General features: G+C 38.3%; 1 protein-coding gene across 1 annotated transcript in view; it reads left to right on the top strand.

The window, feature by feature from the left end:
- The window catches only part of NAALADL2 (N-acetylated alpha-linked acidic dipeptidase like 2), an 895,965-nt gene that overhangs the window by 797,501 nt on the left and 71,235 nt on the right, over positions 1–27,229 (top strand). The gene's annotated exons all lie outside the window — the stretch shown is intronic.

The following is a 27,229-nucleotide window of genomic DNA, read 5'->3' as shown; positions in this document are numbered from 1 at the left end:
TATAAATAGTGACTGATAAGATAACTGACATGCATCAGATGTATTTATGACAAATTAAAGTATGTCCAAAAAATGCACACACAAGCCAATGGTTCTAGTTTATGGGGGCAAAGAAGAGTGTCAGGAATAAGTAAAGTTGAACTTACCACACCCTTGAACCTGGAAGCCAGTTAAGGAGTAAGCACTTGATGACCTTACTAAGTTTGCAGTTTCTCACTTTATCCATTTTTTAATGCAAAAATAGCACTTCAAAATAATTAACCACTGTATAGTTCTGATAGTTTTTGTTTAAGTTTATAGTTTCTCACTTTATCTACTTTGTAATGCAAAAATAGCACTTCAAAAGAATTAACAACTGTGTAATTCTGATGCTTTTTGCTTTCTTCACCAGAATCCTGGATTTTAATTATTTAGCATGATTATAAAAAATACAAATGACCAAATAAAGTAAAAATAATTTTCATTTGATCTGGCTATGTACACATTTAGTGCAACCCAGACCCAACAGGAAACAGAATTTCAAACTGTGTGGCTTGTTGCTACCTCTGATTGTCTCACTCAATGTGAAATGGTTGTTGGCAGCTTTTCTGCTGTTTTTTGAAATGCTAACAATGCTGATTTGATCTGACTTTTTTCTTTGTTTGTTTCTTTATAAGCTTTAATAATTCATTAGCATCAATCACTTCATTTTTGGAGGAGGGATAGTATTTCAATGTGATGATGCCACTGAGGCAAGCTCTGTGATTTCTTTAAGATTTGTAGTTTCCTATTTTCACTTGTCATGTTGGTCCTTTACTACAATCCCAAGTGATTGGGACCTGTATAATCTCTCCCCCCCCCCCTTTCTGAGTAATGTAAGACGAATTTCCCAATTTGCAAATAAATGTGCACTTTATAAATTGCATGATCACATCCTCAGTCTGTCTGTATCCAGTCTTGGTTTTAATGACTACCAATTCAAACTCTGGACCAGCCTATAGATAGTAAAGGGTAGATATCTGGTTCTGTGTTCTCCCTGAGAAATCTGAAGCAGATAATCTAAAATCCAAATATTTCCAGGGAAAGATTGTGTTTCCAAGGGAATTCTGAACCATGCCAGATTAGTAGTGATCTGAACTAGCATTTCTGGAACTGAGTTTTTGGTGTGACAAGGACTTAAAAACATTCTCTGAGAAGTGCTTACCCAAATTGGTAGAGAATTTTGATAAGAGATTAACCATTCATTGGGTGTAAATTCCTAAAAAAAATGTGTTTAGTTTCAGTCTCCATTATATTTCTCTATGGATTCTGATTATATAACTATATTACAGATTGTATTTCATTTATTAATATTCCACACCTCATCCAAAAAGGAATGTGAGACAGCTAGGTCTGCAACAAATCTGATCGTTTCTAAAATGTCAGTGTTTGTCTCCTGAAATTAGATTTTCTTTCTCCTCATTTCTCTTTGAACTCATATTTTTATTGCATAATGTTCCTTAATTATTATCCTAAATATGATGTCTCCTTTGTTTTCCTCAAAGTTATACTTTCTTTGCTCCATTTTACCCATCTCACAATTTGTTGCTATTCATACAGCTTTCTTTTGTGATCATCATTTTCTTCCCTGCTCTGAATACTTAATCCAAATCTGCCTGAAGGTTTCTTTCCACATGTGTCACTACATTGATTGAAATAGATTAATGACTTAGTATCATTTTTACTATCACAATAATGAACTATTATATTGTGAATTGGTTTTTCTAAGAGTAGTTTTAGGATAAAACCCTGTTTCCATGACAGGATAGCACTACAATCCATTAGGCTTTAAGTGTTGCTTCACTGGCAACACTTACAAAGTCACTTTTTTTTAAAGATACTTTTAATTATAGCTTGTAATAGAGCATAAAGTACCCTGCCCTCATGTTGATTAATTGTATTAAAGCCTTTTCTTTTTCAGTTTCTTGGTTTAGTCAAAGCATAATTAAACTCACATGTTTTATTAAATATAAAATTCCAACTTTCTGCCTCAGGAAGAGAGTGATAAAAAATAAACCACACATTAATTTAATTCATTCAAGAAAGCTTGTACTCACTCTTCCAGAACCACCAATAACCAGATCATGTAGTTGCAAACAGAATGCAGTGGCCACATCTATGAACCATAAAAAGAGCCTCTGGTTCAATTTCTGTGCTAGGCAGACAGACACTGTTGGGAGAACCCATTCAATGCAATATATGAAAAGTCTTGCTAGATTTCCTTCTGCCTTGGCTACCTGGAATTTTTAGATAATATTTGAATGCAAGATAATCTTTAGAGGGCAGGAGGAGAAGGGAACAACAGAGGATGGGATGGTTGGATGGCATCACCAACTCAATGGACATGAGTTTGGGTAAACTCTGGGAGTTGGTGATGGATAGGGAGGCCTGGCATGCTGCAGTTCATGGGGTCACAAAGAGTTGGACATGACTAAGCAACTGAACTGAACTGAACTGAATCTTTAGAATGTGTTGCCTCTGTTTTTAAAAGTGGCCCACCTGATTCTTCTAAACATGCCACTTTGGCATCTTTGCAAAAAGAATTTCTACTGTGTTCAGTTTAGAAACAATTATCCATTGTCTTCTGGCATATTGCATTTTGAAAATAATATCCTCTTATTTATGCATTGTAGAATCAATGTTAGATTTTTGAGTATCAGCAGTGCTGTAGCTCTCACACTTCTTTCTCTACCTGCATTTTTGTTTGTTTAACTTCTTTAAATAACCAGCTGAGATGATTCATTGTGATTCATACTAAAGAAGGCAGCATGAAGAATAGAAAATGTAGGATAATAAAGGACTGTTGTTTCCCCTGGCTGAAATCATATTGGAAATTTCTTTTCTTCTCTTTAGTGATGCCACAAGATATTTTTAAGACAACATTAAGTAGCATGCATCCCCCCCCCCACAAATAATCTTCTATTCTGCTTTTAACTGCTGTGTTATGCAGAACATAAATCATACTTTTTCTTAGCACTATAAATCAGTGAAATCTAAGCTGTGATTGTGCAGTTGTTAGCACCTTTAAAATTGTGATAAGCTCAATCTGTAGAAGAAGAGATACTGTGAAATACTGTTAAAGTAAAAGGCTATGTTAGTTTGATATAAAAATATAGTTTTAGAGTATGACCAGTACATTTCATTCTTAATTCAAAATGAAATTGAGTCAGTTTTTAAAAGTACAGCCACAAAGCAGAACCAAAAGACAGATATAAACTAAAACTTTTTGAAGTATGAAACTCGAGAGGCCACAATAGTAGGCAGTAAAATCATTATTTAAAATAAGACAGTTATAAATTTGTTCAGGTGACTGCAGAACAAATATAATGCCCATGGGTTTCTGCCAAGCAGAAACTCATCAAGGTATGAAGTGCTACAGGATAAGAGGTTGTTTGTGCTGGTCTCAGACCCTGGCAGGTTGGAACACCTGTAGGCTCAAGGAGTGTAGTCAGCCCTGTAGTTACTGTTCGTACCCAGAAGCTTTACAGGCCTTGTGGGTAGGACGTTTATTAAATAACTTTAAGCGTCTGATCTATTGTTGGAAGGTATTTAAGGATCCTATACCAAGGGTACTAAGAACACATTTTCTGGGAGGCACCTTGCCATTTTAGGGGTCACTCCCCAAAACCCAGGTAATGTGCTAACAGCCTTACGTTCTTTGTGACATTTAACTTTACTCTAACCTCATGGGCTGAGCTGAGTATTACGACCAATTTAAAGATTAAGAGATTGCCTAGGACGGGTCTTACTTGGGTGTATACATTTATGCAGTAAATTTAGGCCTGGAATAGAGGTCCATCAGATTCCAAGGCCTCTGCTCTCCCGCTACGCTGCGCTGCTTCTGACTGGGGAGAATGGCACAGGGTGATTGTTGGCTAGAAGGCAGGGAGCTCTCTGGGGAGTAGGGGTCTGCTTCCTCCAGCATGGTTCAGTTTCTCCTGAAGTGGCTGGTCTAGGTCTCAATATCCATCTCTATATCCACTGACTCGTAATTCCTCCTTCCGTCACTCTTCCCTTTTCCTCTTCACTTAATGTTAATACTGATTATAATATCCAGCCCTGTCCTTTCTACAGAAACCTGGACAAATGGAAGGGTTTAAGTTAGACGTGGGTTCATCCTCCAGAAGGATGAAGACTGAGGGAAATGTGGGAAGACCAATCAATATTATTATTTCTAGATGGAACACCCTACCTCAGCTGCTTTAATGTAGGTCGTTTCCAGACTATCAAGAGTTCCATTAGAGGTTGGTTTCTGTGTAATTTCATGATCTCGCAAGTTTCACGTCTTCCCTGGGATCTAATTAGAATATTGGTATACACGATGATGTATTCCTTCATCTTTGAGAGCATTTATTTCACTTCATACTTGTTTGTTCCATGTTTTTGGATTATTTATAACTAGATTAGGAATTTATTAAGACTACATATTTAGTCTTATGTGTCTTACAGAACCAGTACTTATAAAACAGTACACAAAATAGGACTCAATAAGTAGTTGGTGAAAATATATTTGTATTTTGCATAGAAATGGAGGAAAAAATGCAAACTGTTTTCATTTGAAATTTAGAAGTACATTTCAATTACCTCTTGAATAACATCAAGAGGTTTTACCATGCTGCAAAAACTTATAATGATTGGCTTTTCACCAAGAGCAAAGATATAAAAGGGTCCATTTTAAAGGTTGATTGTATTATACAGAGTGAATTAAGTCAGAAAGAGAAACACCAATACAGTATATTAATGTATATATGTAGAATTTAGAAAGATGGTCAAGTATGACCCTATATGCAAGACAGCAAAAGAGACACAAATATAAAGAACAGACTTTTGGACTCTGTGGGAGAAGGTGAGGGTGGGATGATTTGAAGAACAGCACTGAAACATATATATTGCCATATGTAAAACAGATGACCAGTGCAAGTTCGAGGCATGAAGCAGGGGACTCATAGCCAATGCTCTGGGACCACCCAGAGTGGGGAAGGAGGTGGGTGGGGCTTCAGGATGGGAGGACACATATACATCCATGGCTGATTCATGTCAATGTGGGCAAAAGCCACCACAATATTGTAAAGTAACTAGCCTCCAATTAAAATAAATTAATTTAAAACAATAATAGTCAAGAAGTAGAAAGAAAGAAATAAAGATTGGTTGTCTAGTTCTATATTTTTTAAAGAAATATAGATGATTTATAATGTATTAATTACTGTTATACAGCAGTGACTCAATTATACATACACACACACACACATGCATACACACACACATGCACACACACACATATATACAGTTGTTTTCATATCATTTTCCATTATGGTTTATCAGTATATTCAATAATGTTCCCTATACTATACAGTAGGGTATTGTTGTTTATCCATTCTATGTATATTAGGTTACATATGTTAATCTCAAATTCCAAATCCACCACTCTTCTACCCCCTACCCCCTGGCAAACACTAGTCTATTCTCTATGTTTGTGATTCTGATTCTGTTTCGTAATTATTTTCATTTGTGTCATATTTTAGATTTCATATATAAGTGAAATCATATGATACATGTGTTTCTCTTTCTGACTAGGTCCATCCGTGTTGCTGTGAATGGCATCATCTTTTTCTTTTTATGGCTGAGTAGTATTCCATTCTACATATGTAAAACATCTTTAATAATGGATATTCATCTGTCTGCGGACATTTAGGTCATTTCCATGTTTTGGCTATTGTGAGTAATGTTGCTATGAAGATAGGAGTGCATATATATTTCCAAATTTTATTTTTGTCTAGGTATATGCCCAGGAGTGGGATTGGTGTACCAAATGGCAACTCTATTTTTAGTTATCTGAGAAACCTTCAAACTGTTTTCCACAGTGGCTGCACCAATTTATCTTTACACACACAGTGTATCATGGCTCCCTTTTCTCCACACCCTCTCTAACACTTGTTATTTGTATACTTTTTAATCATGGTCATTCTGACAAGTGTGAGGTGATATTTCATTGTAGTTTTGATTTGCATTTCTTTCATAACTGATGATATTGAGCTTTTATCATCTACCTTTTGACAATTTGTATTTCTTTGGCTGTTGCTGTTGTTGTTCAGTTGCCCAAATAGTTGTGCCGACTATTTGCAACTGCATGGACTGCATCATGCCAGGCTCCTCTGTCCTTCACTATCACGCGGAGTTTGATCAAACTCATGTCCATTGAGTCAATGATGCCATCCAACGATCTCATCCTCCACGGCCCCCTTCTCCTCCTATCCTCAATCTTTCCCAGCATCAGGGTCTTCTCCAATGAGTAGGCTCTTTGAATCAGTTTTGGAGCTTTGCTTCAACATCAGTCCTTCCAATGAATGTTCAGTGTTGATTTCCTTTAGGATTGACTGGTTTGATCTCCTTGCTATCCGAGGGACTCTCAAGAGTCTTCTCCAGCACCACACACAGTTTCAAAGCATCAAAGCATCTTTGACCTTCAGTATCTTTGCTGCTAAGTCACTTCAGTCATGTCTGACTCTGTGCAACCCCATAGACGGCAGCCCACCAGGCTCCCCCGTCCCTGGGATTCTCCAGGCAAGAACACTGGAGTGGGTTGCCATTTCCTTCTCCAATCTTTATGGTCCTACTATTACATCGGTACATGACTACCAGAAAAACCTTAGCTTTGACTACATGGAACTTTGTCTAAAAGTGATATCTCTGCATTTTAAATGATGTCTAGGTTTGTCATAGTTTTTCTTCTAAAGACTAAGCATCTATTAATTTTTTTGGCTGCAGTCACCATCTGTAGTGATTTTCAGTTCATTTCAGTCACTTAGTCACGTCCAGCTTTCTGCAACCCAATGGACTGCAGCATGCCAGGCTTCCCTGTCCATCATCAATTTCCAGAGCTTGCCCAAACTCATGCCCATTGAGTCGGTGATGCCATATACCATCTCATCCTCTGTCATCCCCTTCTCCTCCTGCCTTCAGCCTTTCCCAGCATCAGGGTCTTTTCAAATGAGTCGGTTCTTCACATCAGGTGGCCAAAGTATTGGAGCTTCAGCTTCAGTATCAGTCCTTCCAATGTATATCCAGGACTGATTTCCTTTAGGATTGACTGGTTGGATCTCTGAAGTCTAAGGAACACTCAGAGTCTTCTCCAACACCAGAGTTCAAAAGCACCAATTCTTTGGTGCTCAACTTTCTTTATGGTCCAACTCTCACATCCAAACATGAGTACTTGAAAACCATAGATTAGACTAGATGGATATTTATTGGCAAAGTAATGCTTCTTCTTTTTAACATGTTTTCTAGGTTTGTCATAGCTTTTCTTCCAAGGAGCAAGTGTCTTTTAATTTCATGGCAGCAGTCACGATCTACAGTGATTTAGGAGACCATGTAAACAAAGTCTCTCACTGTTTCCATTGTCTCCCCATCTATTTGCCATGAAGTGATGGGACCAAATGCCATGATCTTAGTCTTTTGAGTGTTGAGTTTTAAGCCAGATTTTTCACTCTTCTCTTTCACTTTCATCAAGAAGATATTTAGCTTCTCTTTCCTTACTGACATAACAGTGATGTCATCTGCATATCTGAGGTTATTGCTATCTCTCCCTGCAATCTTGATTCCAGCTTTTGCTTCATCAAGTCAAGCATTTTGCATGAGGTACTCTGCATAAAAGTTAAATAGGCAAGGTGACAATATACAGTCTTTGTGAACTCCTTTCCCAATTTTGAACCAGTCTATTGGCCAAGAGGAGCTAGCCCACAGCCAAGGTAAGGACCACTGGCTGTGCTTTGCTGGAGCAGCCATGAGGAGATACCCCAAGTCCAAGGTAAGAAAAACCCAAGTAAGAAAGTAGGCTCTGAGAGAGGGCATCAGAGGGCAGACAGACTGAAACCACAATCACAGACAACTAGCCAATCTAATCACATGGACCACAGCCTTGTCTAACTCAATGAAACTAAGCCATGCCGTGTGGGGCCACCCAAGATGGATGGGTCATGGTGGAAATGTCTGACAGAATGTGGTCTACTGGAGAAGGGAATGGCAAGCCACTTCAGTATTCTTGCCTTGAGAACCCCATGAACAGTATGAAAAGGCAAAGAGATAGGACACTGAAACATGAACTCCCCAGGTCAGTAGGTCCCCAGTATGCTACTGGAGATCAGTGGAGAAATAACTCCAGATAGAATGAAGGGATAGAGCCAAAGCAAAAACACCACCCAGCTGTGGATGTGACTGGCTATAGAAGCAAAGTCTGATGCTGTAAAGAGCAATATTGTGTAGCAACCTGGAATGTTAGATCCATGAATCAAGGCAAATTGGAAGTAGTCAAACAGGAAATGGCAAGAGTGGACATCGACATTCTAGGAATTAGTGCTCTAAGATGGACTGGAATGGGTGAATTTAACTCAAATGACTGTTATATCTACTACTGTGGGCAGGAACCCTTAGAAGAAATGGAGTAACCATCATAGTCAATAAGAGAGTCCAAAATGCAGTACTTGGATGCAATCTCAAAAACAACAGAATGATCTCTGTTTCCAAGACAAACCATTCAATATCATGGTAATCCAAACCTATACCCCAACCAGTAATGCTGAAGAAGCTGAAGTTGAATGGTTCTATGAAGCCCTACAAGACCTTCTAGAACTAACACCCAAAAAAGATGGCCTTTTCATTATAGGGGATTGAAATGCAAAAGTAGGAAGTCAAGAAGTACCTGGAGTAAACAGGCAACTTTGGCCTTGTAGGACAGAAGGAAGCAGGGCAAAGGCTAATAGAGTCTTGCCAAGAGAACGCACTGATCATAGCAAACACCCTCTTCCAACAACACAAGAGAAAACTCTCATAGGGAAAACACCAGATGGTCAACATTGAAATCAGATTGATTACAGTCTTTGCAGCCAAAGATGAAGAAGCTCTATACAGTTGGCAAAAACAAGACTGGGAGCTGACTGTGGCTCAGATCATGAACTCCTTATTGCCAAATTCAGACTTAAATTGAAGAAAGTGGGGAAAACCACTAGACCATTCAGGTATGACCTAAATCAAATCCCTTATGACTATACAGTGAAGGGAGAAATAGATTTAAGGGACTAGATCTGATAGACATAGTTCCTGATGAACTATGGACAGAGGTTCGTGACATTGTACAGAAACAGGAATCAAGATCATCCCCAGGAAAAAGAAATGCAAAAAGGCAAAATGACTGTCTGGGGAGGCCTTACAAATAGCTGTGAAAATAAGAGAAGCAAAATGCAAAGGAGAAAAGGGAAGACATACCCATTTGAATGCAGATTTCTAAAGAATAAAAGGAGAATTAAGAAAGCCTTCTTCAGTGATCAATAAAAAGAAATGGAGGAAAACAATGGAATGGGAAAGACTAGAGATCTCTTCAAGAAAATTAGAGATACCAAGGGAACATTTCATGCAAAGATGGGCTCAATAAAGGATAGAAATGTTATGGACCTAACAGAAGCAAAGATATTAAGAAGAGGTGGCAAGAATACACAGAACTGTACAGAAAAAAATCTTCACAACTGAGATATCCACAATGCTATGATTACTCACACTCACCTAGAGCCAGACATCTTGGAATGTGAAATCAAGTTGGCCTTAGGAAACATCACCACAAATAAAGCTAGTGGAGGTGATGGAATTCCAGTTGAGCTATTTCAAATCCTAAAAGATGATCTGTTAAAGTGCTGTACTCAATATGTCAGCAAATTTGGAAAATTCCGCAATGGCCACAGGACTGGAAAAGGTCAGTTTCCACTCCAGTCACAAAGAAAGGCAATGCCAAAGAATGCTCAAAATTCTCCAAGCCAGGCTTCAGCAGTATGTGAACTGTGAACTTCCAGATGTTCAAGCTGGTTTTAGAAAAGGCAGAGGAACCAGAGATCAAATTGCCAACATCTAATGGATCATCAAAAAAGCAAGAGAGTTACAGAAAGACATCTATTTCTGCTTTATTGACTATGCCAAAGCCTTTGACTGTGTGGATCAAAATAAACTGAGGAAAATTCTCAAAGAGATGGGAATACCAGATCACCAGACCTGGCTCTTGAGAAACCTGTATGCAGGTCAGGAGGCAACAGTTAGAAGTGGACATCAAACAACAAACTGGTTCCAAACTGGAAAAGGAGTACGTCAAGGCAGTATATTGTCACCCTGTTTATTTAACTTATATGCAGAGTACATCATGAGAAACACTGGGCTGGAGGAAGCACAAGATGGCATCAAGATTGCTGGGAGAAATATCAATAACCTCAAATATACAGATGACACCACCCTTATGGCAGAAAGTGAAGAAAAACTGAATAGCCTGTTGATGAAAGTGAAAGAGGAGAGTGAAAACGTTGGCTTAAAGCTTAACATTCAGAAAACTACGATCATGGCAAACAGTCCTATCACTTCATGGCAAATAGGTGGGGAAACAGTGGAAACAGTGGCAGTCTTTATTTTGGGGGGCTCCAAAATCACTGCAGATGGTGATTGCAGCCAAGAAATTAAAAGATGCTTGCTCCTTGGAAGGAGAGTTATGACCAACCTAGACAGCATATTAAAAAGCAGAGACATTACTTTGTCAACAAAGGTCCATCTAGTCAGTGTAATGGCTTTTCCAGTAGTCATGTATGAATGTGAGAGTTGGACTATAAAGAAAACTGAACGCTAATGAATTGTTGCTTTTGAACTGTGATGTTGGAGAAGACTCTTGAGAGTCCCTGGACTGCAAAGAGATCCAACCAGTCCGTTCTAAAGAAGATCAGGCCTGGGTGTTCATTAGTAGGACTGATGTTGAAGCTGAAACTCTGATACTTGGCCACCTGATGCAAAGTGCTGACTCACTTGAAAAGACCCTGATGCTTGGAAATATTGCAGGAAGGAAAGAAGGGTAAAACAGAGGATGAGATGGTTGGATGGCATCACCGACTCAATGAACCTGGGTTTGGGTAGACTCTGGGAGTTGTTGATGGACAGGGAGGCCTGGTGTGCTGTGGTTCCTGGGGTTGCAGAGTCGGACATGACTGAGAGACTGAACTGAACTGATTGTTTCATGCCCAGTTCTAACTGTTGCTTCTTTATTTATTTATTTATTTGTTAATTTTTATTTTTACTTTATTTTACTTTACAATACTGTATTGGTTTTGCCATACATTGACATGAATCCACCACGGGTGTACATGAGTTCCCAAACATGAACCCCCCTCCCACCTCCCTCCCCATAACATCTCTCCGGGTCATCACCGTGCACCAGCCCCAAGCATGCTGTATCCTGCGTCGGACATAGACTGGCGATTCAATTCTTACATGATAGTATACATGTTACAATGCCATTCTCCCAAATCATCCCACCCTCTCCCTCTCCCTCTGAGTCCAAAAGTCCGTTATACACATCTGTGTCTTTTTTGCTGTCTTGCATACAGGGTCGTCATTGCCATCTTTCTAAATTCCATATATATGTGTTAGTATACTGTATTGGTGTTTTTCTTTCTGGCTTACTTCACTCTGTATAATCGGCTCCAGTTTCATCCATCTCATCAGAACTGATTCAAATGTATTCTTTCTAATGGCTGAGTAATACTCCCTTGTGTATATGGACCACAGCTTTTTTATCCATTCATCTGCTGATGGACATCTAGGTTGTTTCCATGTCCTGGCTATAATAAACAGTGCTGCGATGAACATTGGAGTACACGTGTCTCTTTCAATTCTGGTTTCCTTGGTGTGTATGCCCAGCAGTGGGATTGCTGGGTCATAAGGTAGTTCTATTTGCAATTTTTTAAGGAATCTCCACACTGTTCTCCAAAGTGGCTGTACTAGTTTGCACTCCCACCAACAGTGTAGGAGGGTTCCCTTTTCTCCACACCCTCTCCAGCATTTATTGCTTGCAGATTTTTGGATACAAAAAACCTTGAATAGCCAAAGCAATCTTGAAAAAGAAGAATGGAACTGGAGGAATCAACTTGCTTGACTTCAGGCTCTACTACAAAGCCACAGTCATCAAGACAGTATGGTACTGGCACAAAGACAGACATATAGATCAATGGAACAAAATAGAAAGCCCAGAGATAAATCCACACACATATGGACACCTTATCTTTGACAAAGGAGGCAAGAATATACAATGGAGTAAAGACAATCTCTTTAACAAGTGGTGCTGGGAAAACTGGTCAACCACTTGTAAAAGAATGAAACTAGAACACTTTCTAACACCGCACACAAAAATAAACTCAAAATGGATTAAAGATCTAAATGTAAGACCAGAAACTATAAAACTCCTAGAGAATATAGGCAAAACACTCTCCGACATAAATCACAGCAGGATCCTCTATGATCCACCTCCCAGAATTCTGGAAATAAAAGCAAAAACAAACAAATGGGATCTAATTAAAATTAAAAGCTTCTGCACAACAAAGGAAAATATAAGCAAGGTGAAAAGACAGCCTTCTGAATGGGAGAAAATAATAGAAAATGAAGCAACTGACAAACAACTAATCTCAAAAATATACAAGCAACTTATGCAGCTCAATTCCAGAAAAATAAACAACCCAATCAAAAAATGGGCCAAAGAACTAAATAGACATTTCTCCAAAGAAGACATATGGATGGCTAACAAACACATGAAAAGATGCTCAACATCACTCATTATTAGAGAAATGCAAATCAAAACCACAATGAGGTACCACTTCACACCAGTCAGAATGTCTGCGATCTAACTGTTGCTTCTTGACCTGCATACATATTTTTAAGGAGGCAGGTAGGGTGAATTGGTTTTCCCATCTCTTTAAGAATTTTCCACAGTTTGTTGTGATCCACACAGTCAAAGGCTTTAATATCATCAGTTAAGCAGAAGTAGATATTTTTCTGGAATACCCTTATTTTTCCATGATGCAATGGATGTAGGCAATTTAATCTCTGGTTTTTCTGTCTTTTCTAAATCCAGATTGAATATCTGAAAGTTCTCAGTTCATGTACTGTTAAAGCCTTGGTTGGAGAATTTTGAGCATTACTTTACTAGCATGTGAGATGAGGGCAATTGTGTGGTAGTTTGAACATTTTTTGACATTGCCCTTCTTTGTGATTGGAATGAAAACTGACTTTTTCCTGTCCTGTGACCACTGCTGAGTTTTCCATATTGCTGGCATCATTGAGAATGAAAATGTCATTTTTTAAAAAAATGATCTGTTCATATTTAGTGAGCTCTTAGATCTGGTGTTGGCCATAAGTTACACTGGCTTGTTTTGCTGTCTTCCAAATCTTCTGAAATCCTCAGTTTGACATTATGTTTGCTTCTAACACTCTGCTTCACTCACAGCATTTAAGTTTATTTAGAGAAAAATCATGAAGAGCAAAGCAAAATAGTGGATTTTAGATCTTAACTTTTAAAAATATCCCATCTCTTACCTTCTAAACAAGTCATAGAAATTATAGGCAGAAGTAGATTCGTATGTTGGAGAAGGCAATGGCAACCCACTCTAATATTCTTGCCTGGAAAATCCTGTGGACAGAGAAGCCTGGTAGGCTGCAGTCCATGGGGTCGCTAAGTGTCAGACACGACTGAGCGACTTGACTTTCACTTTTCACTTTCATGCATTGGAGAAGGAAATGGTAACCCACTCCAGTATTCTTGCCTGGAGAATCCCAGGGACAGAGGAGCCTAGTGGGCTGCTGTCTATGGGGTCGCACAGAGTCGAACACGACTGAAGTGACTTACCAGCAGTAGCAGCTGGCATATTGAGTGAAGCACTTTGACAGCATCACCTTTTAGGTTTTGAAATAGCTCAACTGGAATTCCATCACCTCTACTAGCTTTGTTCGTAGTAGTGCTTCCTAAGGCCCACATGATTCTGCATTCCAAGATGTCTGGCTCTAGGTGAGTGATCATACCATCATGGTTATCTGGGTATTTAAGATCTTTTTTGTATAGTTCTTCTGTGTATTCTTGCCACCTCTTCTTAATGTCTTCTGTTTCTGTAGGTCCATATCATTCCTGTCCTTTATTGTGCCCATCTTTGCATGAAAATTTCCCTTGGTATCTGATTTTCTTGAAGAGATCTCTAGTCATTCCCATTCTATTGTTTTCACCTGTTTCTTTCATCAATCACTTAGGAAGGCTTTCTTATCTATCCTTGCTAACTTTGGAATTCTGCTTTCAAATAGGCATTTATTTCCTTTTCTCCTCTGCCTTTCACTTCTGTTCTTTTCTCAGATATTTGTAAAGCTTCCTCAGAAAACCATTTTGCCTTTTTGTGTTTCTTCTTCTTGGGGATGGTTTTGATCACCTCCTGCCGCACAGTGTGAAGAATTTCCATCCATAGTTGTTCAGGCACTCTAGCTATCAGATCTAATGCCTTGAACCTATTTCTTACTTCCACTGTATACACATAAGGGATTTGATTTAGGTCATACCTGGATGGTCTAGTGGTTTTCCCTACTTTCTTCAGTTTAAGTCTAAATTTTGCAATCGTGTTCATGGTCTGATCCATAGTCAGATTCTGGTCTTATTTTTGCTGACTGTACAGAGTTTCTCCATCTTTGGAGAAATAGAATATTTCTATTGCAAAGAATATAGTCAATCTGATTTCAGTATTGACCATCTGGTGATGTCCATGTGTAGTCTTTTCTTGTGTTGTTGAAAGAGTGTGTTTGCTATGACCAGTGTACCCTCTTGGCAAAACTCTGTTACCCTGCCCTGCTTCATTTTCATACTCCAAGGCCAAACTTGCCTGTTATTCCAGGTAGAACTTGACTTCCTACTTTTGCATTCCATCCCCTATGATGAAAATAACATCATTTTTTGGTGTTAGTTCTAGAAGGTCCTGTGGGTCTTCATAGAACCATTCACTTCAGCTTCTTTGGCATTAGTGGTTGGGGCATAGACTTGAATTACTGTAATATTGAATGGTTTTCCTTGGAAATGAACAGAGATCATTCTGTCATTTTTGAGAGTGCACCCAAGTACTATATTTCAGACTCTTTTGTTGACAGTGAGGGCTATTCCATTTCTTTTAAGGGGTCTCTGCCCACAGTAGTAAATATATTGTCATCTGAATTAAATTTGCCCATTCTGGTCCATCTTAGTTTACTTATTCCCAGAATGTTGATGTTCAGTCTTGCCACCTCTTGTTTGACCACTTCCAATTTATCTTGATTCATGGACCTAAAATTCCAGGTTCCTATGTAATACTATTTACAGCATTGGAGTTTATTTCCATTGCCAATCACATCCAGAACTTGGTGTTGTTTTTGTTTTGGCTCAGCCTCTGCGTTCTTTCTGGAGCTGTTTCTCACTCTTCTACAGTAACATATTAGGCACCTTCCGACCTGGGGAGTTCATCTTTCAGTGTCATATCTTTTTTGCCTTTTCATACTCTTCATGGGGTTCTCAAGGCAAGAATACTGAAGTGGTTTGCCACTCCCTTCTCCAGTGGACTACATTTTGTCAGAACTCTCCACCTTGACCCATCCACCTTGGTTGACCCTACACTACATGGCTGATAGTTTCACTGAATTATACAAGGCTGTGATCCAAGGGATCAGTTTGGTTAGTTTTCTGTAATTGTGTATCTAGGTTTTGTTCTGATGGGCAGAGACATACTCAGCAAATCTTAATCCAATTTTATGTTGATGGGTGGGGCTGTTTTCCCTTCCTGTAGTTAGATCTGAGGCCAAACTATGGTAGAGATAATGGTTGAAAGTGAAAGTAAAAGTGAAGTCACTCAGTCCTATCTGACTCTTAGCGACCCCATGGACTGCAGCCTACCAGGCTCCTCCGCCCATGGGATTTTCCAGGCAAGAGTACTGGAGTGGGTTGCCATTGCCTTCTCCTTCTTGTGTCCTTGGGCTATGTCATTCTTTCAAAAGTTGTGCCCCTTTCCCGCCTGTTACATTTTGACAATATCAGCAATCTGTGCTTTGACAAGCCCTCCAGGTCACCATGGTGTATCTCAAACTTGAGAGCCACTCTTTTAGGGCCAGTTCTGACCAGGACAGGGAATTATTTTGGTAGCCCTGGACTTCAAAATGGCAACCCACTCTAGTATTCTTGCCTAGAGAATCCCAGGGATGGGGGAGCCTGGTGGGCTGCCATCTATGGGGTCGCACAGAGTCGGACACAACTGAAGCCACTTAGCAGCAGCAGGACTTCCAGCTGGTGGTGTTCAGAATTAATTGTGGGGCAATTACTGTTCTGAGCTTCCTCAGTGGCTCAGTGGTAAAGAATTTGCCTGCAATGCAGGATCTGCAGGAGACATGGGTTCGATGCATGGGTGGGGAAGATCCCCTGCAGAAGGCAATGGCAACCCACTCCAGTATTCTTGCCTGGAAAATGCTATGGACAGTGGAACCTGGTGGGCTACAGTCCAGAGGGTCGCAAAGAGTCGGACACAAATTGAAGTGATGAGCATGAACGTGGCTGTTCTATCTTGAGCCCTGATGTCGTTATCAAAAGCTCAGCCTCTCTGCACATCGATGCCAAATCAAATCCTGGAGACAGAGTTTTGGATGAAGTAGAAAAGAATAGCTCTGTTACTTTGCCAGGCAAAGGGAGACACACTAGGCTTCTGCCTTGAAAAAGCGTGTGTCTCCCTCCTTCAAAAGACATGCCAGGACTGTTGTATTCAGTGCCCTTGATCCCACATCAGGCCACTGTCAACCCACCACTCAGTCGGAGAATCCTGGACACTCACAAGCAAGTCTGGCTCAGTCTCTTGTGGTATCACTGCACCTTTCTTCTGGGTTCTGGTATGCACAAGGTTTTGTCTGTGCCCTCCAAGAGTCTATTTCCCCAGTCCTATGGAAGATCTGTCATCAAATCCCACTGGCCTTTGGAGTCAAATTTCCTGTGGGTTCTCAGTCCCTTTGCTGGATCCCCAGCTTGGGAAATCTGATGTGGGCTCTAGAACTTTTGCAACAGTGGGAGAACAGTTGTTTTGGAGCCCAGAAAATAAAGTCTGCCCCTGTTTCCATATTTTCCCCCTCTATTTGTCATGAAGTGATGGGACCAGATTCCAGAATCTTACTTTTTTAATGTTGAGTTTTAAGCCAGCTTTTTCACCCTTCTCTTTCACTTTCATCAAGCAACTCTTTAGTTCTTCTTCGCTTTCTGCCATAAGGGTGGTGAGGTCTGTATATTCGAGGTTATTGATATTTCTCCTGGCAATCTTGATTCCAGCTTGTGCTTCATCCAATCCGGCGTTTCACATGAAGTACTCTGCATATAAATTAAATAAAAAGGTGACAATATACAGCCTTGACATACTCCTTTCCCAATTTTTAAATAGTCCATTGTTCCATGTTTGATTCTAACTGTTGCTTCATGAGCTGCATACAGGTTTCTTAGGGGCCAGTTTAGGTGGTCTAGTATTGACATCTCTTGAAGAATTTTCCACAGTTTGTTGTGATCCACATAGTCAAAGGCTTTGGCGTAGTTAATGAATCAGATGTTTTTCTGGACTCCCTTGCTTTTTCTATGATCTAATGTGAAGTGAATGTTGCTCAATTGTGTCCAACTCTGTGATCCCATGGACTATACATTCTATGGAATTCTCCAGGGGACTTTCCCTTTTCCAGGGGATCTTCCCAACCCAAGGATTGAACCCAGGTGTCCTGCATTGCAGGCAGATTCTTTACTAACTGAGCCACCAGGGAAGCCCTATGATCTAATGGATGTTGGCAATTTGATCTCTGGTTTCTCTTCTTTTCTTAAATCCAGGTTGAACATCTGGAAGTTCTTGGTTCACGTGTTACTAAAGCCTAACTAGAAGCATTTTGAGCATTAACTTGCCAATATGTGAAACAAGAGCAATTGTGTGGTAGTTTGAACATTCTTTGGCATTGCCCTTTGGGATTGGAATGAAAACTGACCGTTTTCAGTCCTGTGGCCAGTGCCGAGAACTGTCTATTTATGTCTTCTGCCCATTTTCAGTTGAGTTGTTTTCTTTTGTTGTTGAGTTGTATGAACTGTTTGTATACTTGTAAATTAAACCCTTTTTAGTCTCATTATTTGCAAATATAGTCTGTAGGATGGGCTTCTCTGGCAGCTCAGTGGTAAAGAATCTGCCTACTAATGCAGGAGTTATGAGTTCAATCCCTGGGTTGCACAAATCTGCTGGAGAAGGTAATGGCAACCCACCTCAGTGTTGTTGCCTGGATAATCCCATGGACAGAGGAGCCTGGCAGACTACAATCTGTGGGGTCAAAAAGAGTCAGACAACTGAACAATAATAACTGTCTCTAGAATGTCTTTTCATTTTGTTTATGGTTTTCCTGCTGTGAAAAAAACTTGTAACCTTGATAAAGTCCCATTTGTTTATTTTTATTGCTTTGGGGACTGACCTAAAAAAAAAAAATTCACAAGATCTAGGTAAGATTTACATCAGACAATGTTTTGTCTCTGTTCTCTTCTAAGAGTCTTAGGAATTTCTAGAAGTCTTATGTTCAAGTCCTTAAGTCATTTTGAGTTTATTTTTGTATATGATGAGAGTGTATGTTTTAACTTTATTGATTTACATGTGGCTGTCCAGCTTTCCCAACACTACTTGCTGAAGAGATAGTCATTTCCCTGTTGTATACCCTAGCCCTCATTTGTCAAAGATTAATTGACCATAGGGGTGTGGGTTTATTTCTGGGCTCTCTATTCTGTTTCATTGATCCATATGTCTGTTCTTGCACCACTATTTTGATTATGGTTGCTTTGTAGTATTGTCTGAAGTCTGGGAGGGTTATGCCTCTTGTTTGTTTGGTTTTTTCCCAGCATTGTGTTGGCAATTCTGGTTTGTTGTGTTTCCATATAAATTTTAGGATTGTTTGTTCTAGCTCTGTGAAAACTGTCATGGGTAATTTGAAAGGAACCATATTATATCTGTATGGGCTTCCGTTGTGGCTCAGATGGTAAAAAAAAATCTGCCTGCAACAAAGGAGACCTAAGTTTGATCCCTCAATCAATAAGATCCCCTAAAGAAGGGAATGGCAACCCACTCCAGTGTTCTTGCCTGGAGAATTCCATGGACAGAGGAGCCCATGAACTGTAGTCCACAGAGGTGTAAACAGTTGGACAGACACACACACATATTAAGTCTATAGATTGCTTTGGGTAGTATGGTCATTTTAACAACATTGCAATATTATTTCTTCTAATCATGGGATGTATTTCCATTTCTTTGAATCATCTTAAATTTCCTTTGTAAATGCTTTATAGTTCTCTGCTTAGAAATCTTTCTCCTCCTTGGTGAGGTTTATTGTTTTGGTTTTTTTTTTACATTTTTTTTAACATTTTCTTTCTGATATTTCATTGTTACTGTAAAGAAATGAATTGATTTATGTTTGTTAATCTTATATCCTGCTACCTTGTTGAATTTGTTGATCAGTTCTACTAGTTTTTGCATGGAGTTTAGGGTTTTCTATATATAATATTATATCATCTACTTATAGTGATGATTTCACCTCTTCCCTCCCAATTTGGACACATTTATTTATTCATTTTTCTGACTGTTGTGGATGTCTTTCAATACTACATTGATAGAAGAAATGAGATTGGGCCTTCTTGTCTCATTCCAGATTTTAGTGAGAATCTGGAATTTTCATCATTTAGTATTAGGTTGGCTGTGGGTTTGTCGTAAGTAGCTTTTGCTATCTTGAGATGTATTCCCTCCATATCCATTTGTTATGAGTTTTTTCATGAAAGGATATTGAATTTCTTCAAAGGCTTTTTCAGCATCTATTGAGGTGATCATGTGATTTTTGTTTATGTGGTGTATCATACTGATTTATTTGTGGATGTTTAATCCTCCTATGAGCGTGGAATGTATCTTACTTTGTTTTTGTATATGATATCTTTAATGTGTTGTTGGATTCGGTTTGCTAATATTTTGTTGAGAATTTTTGCATCTATATTTATCAAAAATATTGGCCTGTTTTTTAATTTTTTGGTGATGTCTTTGGTTTTGGTATCCTTGGGAGTGTTCCTTCCTCTTCAATATTTTGGAAGAGTTTGAGAAGGATTAGTATAAGTTCTTCATTGAATGTTTGGCGGAAGTTGCCTGTAGAGTCATCTGATCCTGGACTTTTATTTATAGGGACTTCTTTTTTTGTTTATTTTTAAAATTGAAGGATATTTGCTTTACAGAATTGTCTTGGTTTCTGCTGAACATCAACATGAATCAGCCATAGATATACATATGTCCCCTCCCTCTTGAGCCTCTTTCCCTATCCCATCCCTCTAGGTTGTTACAGAATTCCTGTTTGAGTTCCCTGAGTCATACAGCAAATTGCCAGTGGGAGTTTTAAAATTACAGATTCTATTTGACTTTTAGTGATCAGTCTGTCCAAATTTTGTATTCTTGATTCAATTTTGGTAAGCTGTGTATTTCTAGAAATTTGCCCATTTCTTCTAGCTTGTCAGATTTTTTATATATATAATTGTTCATAATATTTCCTATTTTTTTTTTTTTTTTTTTGTATTTCTGCAGTATCAGTTGTTATGTCTCCTTCATATCTTATTTTGTTTATCTGAATTTTCTCTCTTAACTTCTTGGTAAGCCTGGCCACAGACTTGTCAATCTTGTTTACCCTTATAGATAACCAGCTCTTGGTTTTATTGATTTTTTTCTATTTTTAATCTCAATTTACTTCCTCTCTGATCTTTATTATTTCCTTCATTCTGCAACTTGTGTTTTTGCTTATTCTTTTTCAAATTATTTTAAGTGGTAGGTTTATTCATTTGAGATTTTTCCTGTTCTTTTTATGGAAGGCCTGTATCAATATGAACTTCCCTCTAAGAGCAGTTTTTGCTGCACACCATAGATTTTGTACGGCTGTGTTTTCATTGTCATATGTCTCAAAGTGTTTTAAATTTTCTCTTTGATTTCATCATTGACTTGTCAGTTTTTTAGCATGATGTTTTTAGTCTTCATGTAATTGTTGTTGTTTTTTTTTTCTCATTTGTTTTTCTGTGGCTGATTTCTATTTTCATACCATTATGATCAGAAAAGATGCTTAAGATAATTTCTATACTCTTAAATTTGTTGATGATTGTTTTGTACTCTAGTAAGCGGTCAATCCTAGAGAATCTTCCATGAGCACTTGAAAAGAATGTGTATTCTGCTTTTTTTGATATAATGTCCTGAAAATATAATTAGGTCTAACTGTTCTATTGTATCATTTAGGATCTGTTGCCTCACTGAATCTCTGTCTCTAAGATCTGTCCGTTGATGTAAGTGAGGTGTTATGATCTCCTACTATTTACTGTGTTGCTTTCAGTTTCTCCCTTTATGTTTATTAGTGTTGTTTCATATATTTGGATGCTCTTATATTAGGTTTATATTAATCAGCATAAAATCCTCTTCTTGTATTGATTCTTTTATCATTATATAGTGTCCTTCTTTATCTTTCCTTGTGGGCTTTGTTTTAAAGACTATTTTGTCTAATATGAGTACTGAAACCCCTGATCTCATGTCATTTCTGTTTGAAACATCTTTTTTCTTTCTGTCACTTTTAATCTATGTGTGTCCTTTGCCCCAAAGTGGATCTCTTGTAGGCAGCATATTGTAGACTCTTGCTTTTTCTTTCTTTCTTTTTTTTTTTTAATCCAATAAGCCACTCTGTGTGTTTTGATTGGAGCATTTAAGCTTTGTTTTTCCATTGACTTTACATTTCTTCTCTGTCCCGTTTTTCTTTTGTGGTTTAATGATTTTCTTTTGTATTATACTTATGTTCTTTTTGGCTTTAGTGAATTTATTGTATATTTTTGATTTGCAGTTACACTGTTTTTTGAGTATGTTAAACCCTTCCTATATCTACTTGCCCTAGACTGTTAGTCATATAGTCTCAAATGCATTCTGGGGGGGTGGGGGGAATACCCTGCATTTGCTTACTCTCCTCCCCCATATTTTATGATTTTCATGTCCTCTTTTATATCTTTATGTTCGTCCTTCTGCTGTTCATTGTGATTATCATTACTTTCATAGAAAATTTGATTTTTTTAAATCTTTGTACTGATTTAAGTGATTTATTTTCCAATTGTAATTTTCTCTTCCCTGTATATTCTTACTTATTTTAAATTTAGAGAAAGACCTTTCAGTATTTCCTTTAGAATAGTTCTGCTTGTCTGAGAAATTCTTTCTCTCTCCTCCTATTCTAAATGATTATCTTGCTGATAGGGTATCCTAGGTTGCAGATTATTCCCTTTCAGGGTTTTGAGTGTATCTTTCCCATTCCATTCTGGCCTGCAACATTTCTGAGGAGAAGTCACCTGATAGTCTTATGGGGGTTCCCTTGTAATAAACTCTTTTGTTTCTCTCTTGTTGCCTTTAGAATACTCTCTTTAACTTTTCCAAACATTAATTATAATATGTCTTGTTGTAGGTCTGTTTGGGACCTTCTATGCTTCCTCAATATTTGTTTCTTTCTTTAGGTTTAGGAAGGGTTCAGTTCAGTAAATATATTTTTGATCTCTTTTCTCTTTTCCTTCTGGAATCTCTATTAAGCATAGGTTGGCATGCTTTAGATTGTCCCATAGCTCTTTCATATTGCTTTAATTTTCTTTTTATTAATTTGGCTTTCTATCTTCTGTCTTTACTGGGTGATTTCCATTATCCTATCTTTCAGGTCAATTGTTCATTCTTTTGCATTATTCATTCTGCTATCCATTGCCTTGAGCTTGGCTTTTGTCTCTCCAAATAAATTTTCTAATTTTTCTTGATTCCTATTTATAGTTTCTAGTTCCTTTTTTTTTTTTCAATAATCTGAATTTCTCTTGATAGACTTTCTTAACTCCTTCAGTATTCTCATTGTCTCCTTTTAGAAACCAGTGTATTAGACTGAAGAGGACTGTTTCATCATTTGTTCTCTCAGGGGAAGTCTCTTGGTCTTTTAACTGGGAGTCGTGCTTTTGCTTCTTCTTTTTCCTTCTATTCCTCCTACTCTGTGAGTTTAGGAGAAATAATTATCTACTATGGTTGTGGAGGGCTATTTATGTGTGGGGCTGTTCCTGTGTAGCTTCTTTGGGCTTAGTATATTTGAAGCAAGGGCTGTTTTCAGTACAGTTGCCTGTCTTCTCTTTCCTCCGTGTGTGCTGGTCATTATCCCCTTGATAGGAGTTAAGCAGATGCAGTGACTACTGCCCACTCCTGGGGTTCTCAGTGGTGGCAGTCCAGGCACACCCCTGAGCGTGCAGTGGCAGTGGGTATAGCTTGTGACCACTCCTGGAGTCTCGGAAGGAGACACTGGTGGCCTGTGACCACTCTTGACATCCACCTCTGGAGCCAATGAAGGCAGTGTCCTGCCCTCTGTAGGCATGAAGGGAAAGGCTACAATCTGTACCTCATTCATCCCATGCCCTCCAAACGATGGTGACTGGCCTATCAGGTGGTCCAGGGTTCCTCTTAGTAAACCGCCAGCCACAGTTTCATAGGATTCCCACTCCCTCAGTCTGTCTCAGCACAGTCAACCTCAGTCCTTTCCCCAGGTCCAATCCCTGAAGCCCAGGTTCCAGCATCCATCCCCCTCCAGCATTGGCAGACACGCATGTCAGGCTGGGGAGTGCAGGGCAGCGGCACCATCCGTGCAGTTATCCGTCTGCTGTGGCTACCATAAACAGGCTGCTGTGCTCTCCTCTGAGACTCAGAGGCTCCCCTTCTGTCCCAGCCACTCTTCGTGATGGTGAGGGGGCTTCTTTAGGTACAGGAACCTTTCCTCTTTCACAGCTCTCTCGCAGGGGCATAGCTTCTGACCCAACTCCTTTTTTTTTTTTTTTTTTTTTTCAGTGTATTTTCATGCCCAGTTACATGGAGATTTTCTTGGTCTTTCAGTAGTCTGAGGTCTTCTTCCAGTGTTCAGCAGATATTCTGTGAGGATCATTCTACATATAGATGTACTTTTGATATATTTCTGGGAGAAGGTGAGCTTCATGTGCTACTACTCTGCCATCTTGATCACTCCCTAATTCTTTTACCCTTTATATTACCCCTTTCCTTGTTCTTCAGAGGTTTGAGATGCCAGCCCATGGAAAGTAAAACTAGCTCCAGATTCATAAGCACTGAAAAATAAAATTGGGAATCCTTATGAAAGTATATATGGGGAGGAGTGTGATACAGTAGCAGGGAGGGGAGGCATGAGTTGGGGGAAGTGATAAGAAATAATGTCTATGAGAATAAAATCATTAGCAAAGCTGTTTAAGTATTTTGTGCGTGCCTTGAGCAAATGAGCTGGTACTAATTTGCATTTAGTTTGTGTGCTCTGATAATACCAATAGTAACTTGTGTTTATATAGTGACTTAAATACTTAGAAAGTAAAATGACCATTTCCCCAAGGAAGCTGGAGAACATCAATATTAAGTAATCTGTTCATGTCCACATTGATGGAAATTAAATAAACCAGGCTCTTATATTTTCTTTATACCAAGTCATGGTCCTCAGATGCCATGTATTATGTGAAACTTCAAGATAATTGTATCTATCCTTACAGAAATCTCTAGCTCCCAGTTCATTTTGTTTGGTCAAATGGATTATTAAACCTGAACTGTTAAGAACCTCAATTAGTTCTCTGGCATTCACTATGCCTTAAATGAAGTGTTGTTGTTGTTGTTGTTGTTGTTGTTTTTAATAGTCTTAGTTTTGGGGGGTAATTATCAGTAGAATTTTAATTCTATATAGTTTAATTTAACCTATATTTACCCTAAAATAACTTTTTAATTTTTGTTCCCTTTTTATGCAATTATTATTGATATTTAGTAAGAAAGTAAAAGAAATAGCATTTGTTGATGTTCATTATGTGCTAAATATCTTTCTGAATGATTTTGTAGACATAATACTGTATCTCAAATAAGACATTATCTTATAATTCAATATAAACTCAAACAAGATTTTTAATAAATGACTCCCATATATCAAGTATTGTGCTAGGGTACAGAGATACAAAGAGAGAAAACATATTTGCTGTTTGTGTGGGGTTCTTTTCAGTCAAGGAAAAGAGAGACAATGAAAGTAAAGCTAAAATATTGCATATGCTATGATCACAGTATATAATTTGTACATTCATTCATTATGGTTTGTCAGGCACAGTTTTAAGTGCTGGGAAATGACACCTAATGACAGTGAACGAAACAGATAAAAATCTCTTCCCTCACAGAGCTGGCATTCTAGTATTCATCCTAAGGATCACAAGGGAAAATCATTTGGGATCATAGAAATGGCTATTAGAAATCTTTGGAACATCAGTTATATATCAAAATGATTGAGTGAACCTCTGGGAGTAAAGCTACCTTTCACTCTGTAACCTCATATCCTTGAAGCAATGCACAGGGTATGCTGTGGTGGCAGGTTTCTACTATCAGGGTCCTTTCTGAAACCAACCAGTTCCTAAAGCTGTCAATTTTCTCCACCTGCACCATCATGAAAGATAAATTCATTTAAGGCCAAATAAGGTAGAATGGTACAATTTGTCTCACTTGATTCAGTGGTAATGTCTTCAATTCTGTGGTGTATGTTAGATCAGAAGAGATTTTTCTTTCTTAAATGGAAGACTCTTAAGGATGTCGAACTAGTTTTCTCTGTTGTTCAGTCTTTCAATTCTAGTATAATCCAAATGTGCCTTTATCCTTCTTTTTCTTTCCTTGTGCAAAAAGATATCTATAGGTTTTCTATGTTAATATTATGATAATTTAATAATTTAAGAGAAACCATATCTTCAAAAATTGTCATTATTAGTATTGTTTCTTAAGAGGCTGGATATTCTCAATGAGCAAAATTATCTCTGCTTGCATCCTCAAGTTTGTTGTAAAATCAAACAAGATTACTACTAAATGTGAAACACACACTGAAAATATCAAATGCCAAAACCCTGTGAACTCCTATAATTGATTGTATTCATATTGTTAATTTTAGTGAACAGAGAGCTATAAAGAAAGCTCCTTCTTTGTAGCCTTCATTAAAACCACTTGTTTCTTTACATAGTTGTCATTTTTTTATATTTTTTATTAGATGTTTTTCTAAAAATATTGAGTCTACTTTATTTAGTCAGTAAACAATTACTGAATGTCAGAACTATGCTGGGCTATAATGAAACTGACATATAAAATCATTCACATCAAATGAAGGTGAGAGGAAATAAAGATCATTATGTTAAAGGTTGGTATTAATAATTCTGTGACAGACATATTTTATACTACAGTTATGACTCTAATCTACTTTTCATTTTCTTAGCACATAACCTCTCTACAGTGCTTCTTAAACATTAAGATATAAGGAATAGTCTAAGTAGCATGTTGAAATTGTGATTCCTGGGCCCTAGAGAAATTCAGAAGGTCTAGGAATCTGCATTTTCACAAAACACAGGTGCTTTGGAAGCTGGTGATCCTTACCCTTAGACTTCACTTGGAGAAAGTGTCCCTTTGCAGCCTTTCCCAGGCGAAGGTTCCATGAGGTCCCTTTTCACTCTTCTACCTACTTATCCTGCCATGCTCTCAGGATTGTCAGTTGAGATTTACCAGATTCATTTCAGTATGTTGACTTGAAGTAATCCTCTGTAGTGCAGTGCTGACCTTGTTGGAGTCAGTTGTAGCTAGGCTGAGAATGGGTGAGGCAATAGTCAGTGGTGTCAAAAACTGCCTCTAATGGTGGGGCTATCTGGAAGATGATGGAAGGCCCCCCTAGCATGATAAAAGAAAGCTTTTTAAACAAGTTTAAGCACCAGCTAGGAACAGCTTACCTGTAGGGGAGTACTTTACAAGTATTAATTATTGAACTCTCAATAAAAAAAATCTATGGCAACCCACTCCAGTATTCTTGCCTGGAGAATCCCATGGACAGAGGAGCTTGGTGGGCTACAGTCCACGGGTCGCAAAGAGTCAAACACTACTGAGCGACTTCACTCACTTATAAAGCAAGTACTACTATATGTTTGTTTCACATGAGGACATTGAGGCAAAATAACCCAGCATCACAAAGCTATTATACTATGTGGTAGAGCAAGGATTTGAACCCAAGTGGTCTCATTCTAGGATTTGGCAGCATAATTACTATACGATGTAGCCCTTCCCTTAGTCAAAGGAATATTCTTTGATCCTTTTGCTACCACCGTTCATATCAGAATGACTTCCAGTAAGTTACACAAACAGATGGAAAAACAAACAAACAAAAATCATCTCAAAAGGAAAATGATATAAACATTACATAAGATAGGTTTTAGTGTATTTTCAGATCAAAGGTGTATTTCAGCTTCAAATTGCAGGAATAC

This window comes from Budorcas taxicolor, chromosome 1 (genome assembly GCF_023091745.1).
Source record: "Budorcas taxicolor isolate Tak-1 chromosome 1, Takin1.1, whole genome shotgun sequence".
NCBI lineage: Eukaryota > Metazoa > Chordata > Mammalia > Artiodactyla > Bovidae > Budorcas > Budorcas taxicolor.
Note: the sequence above shows the minus strand (reverse complement) of the source record. Positions and strands in the feature narration are given on the sequence as shown.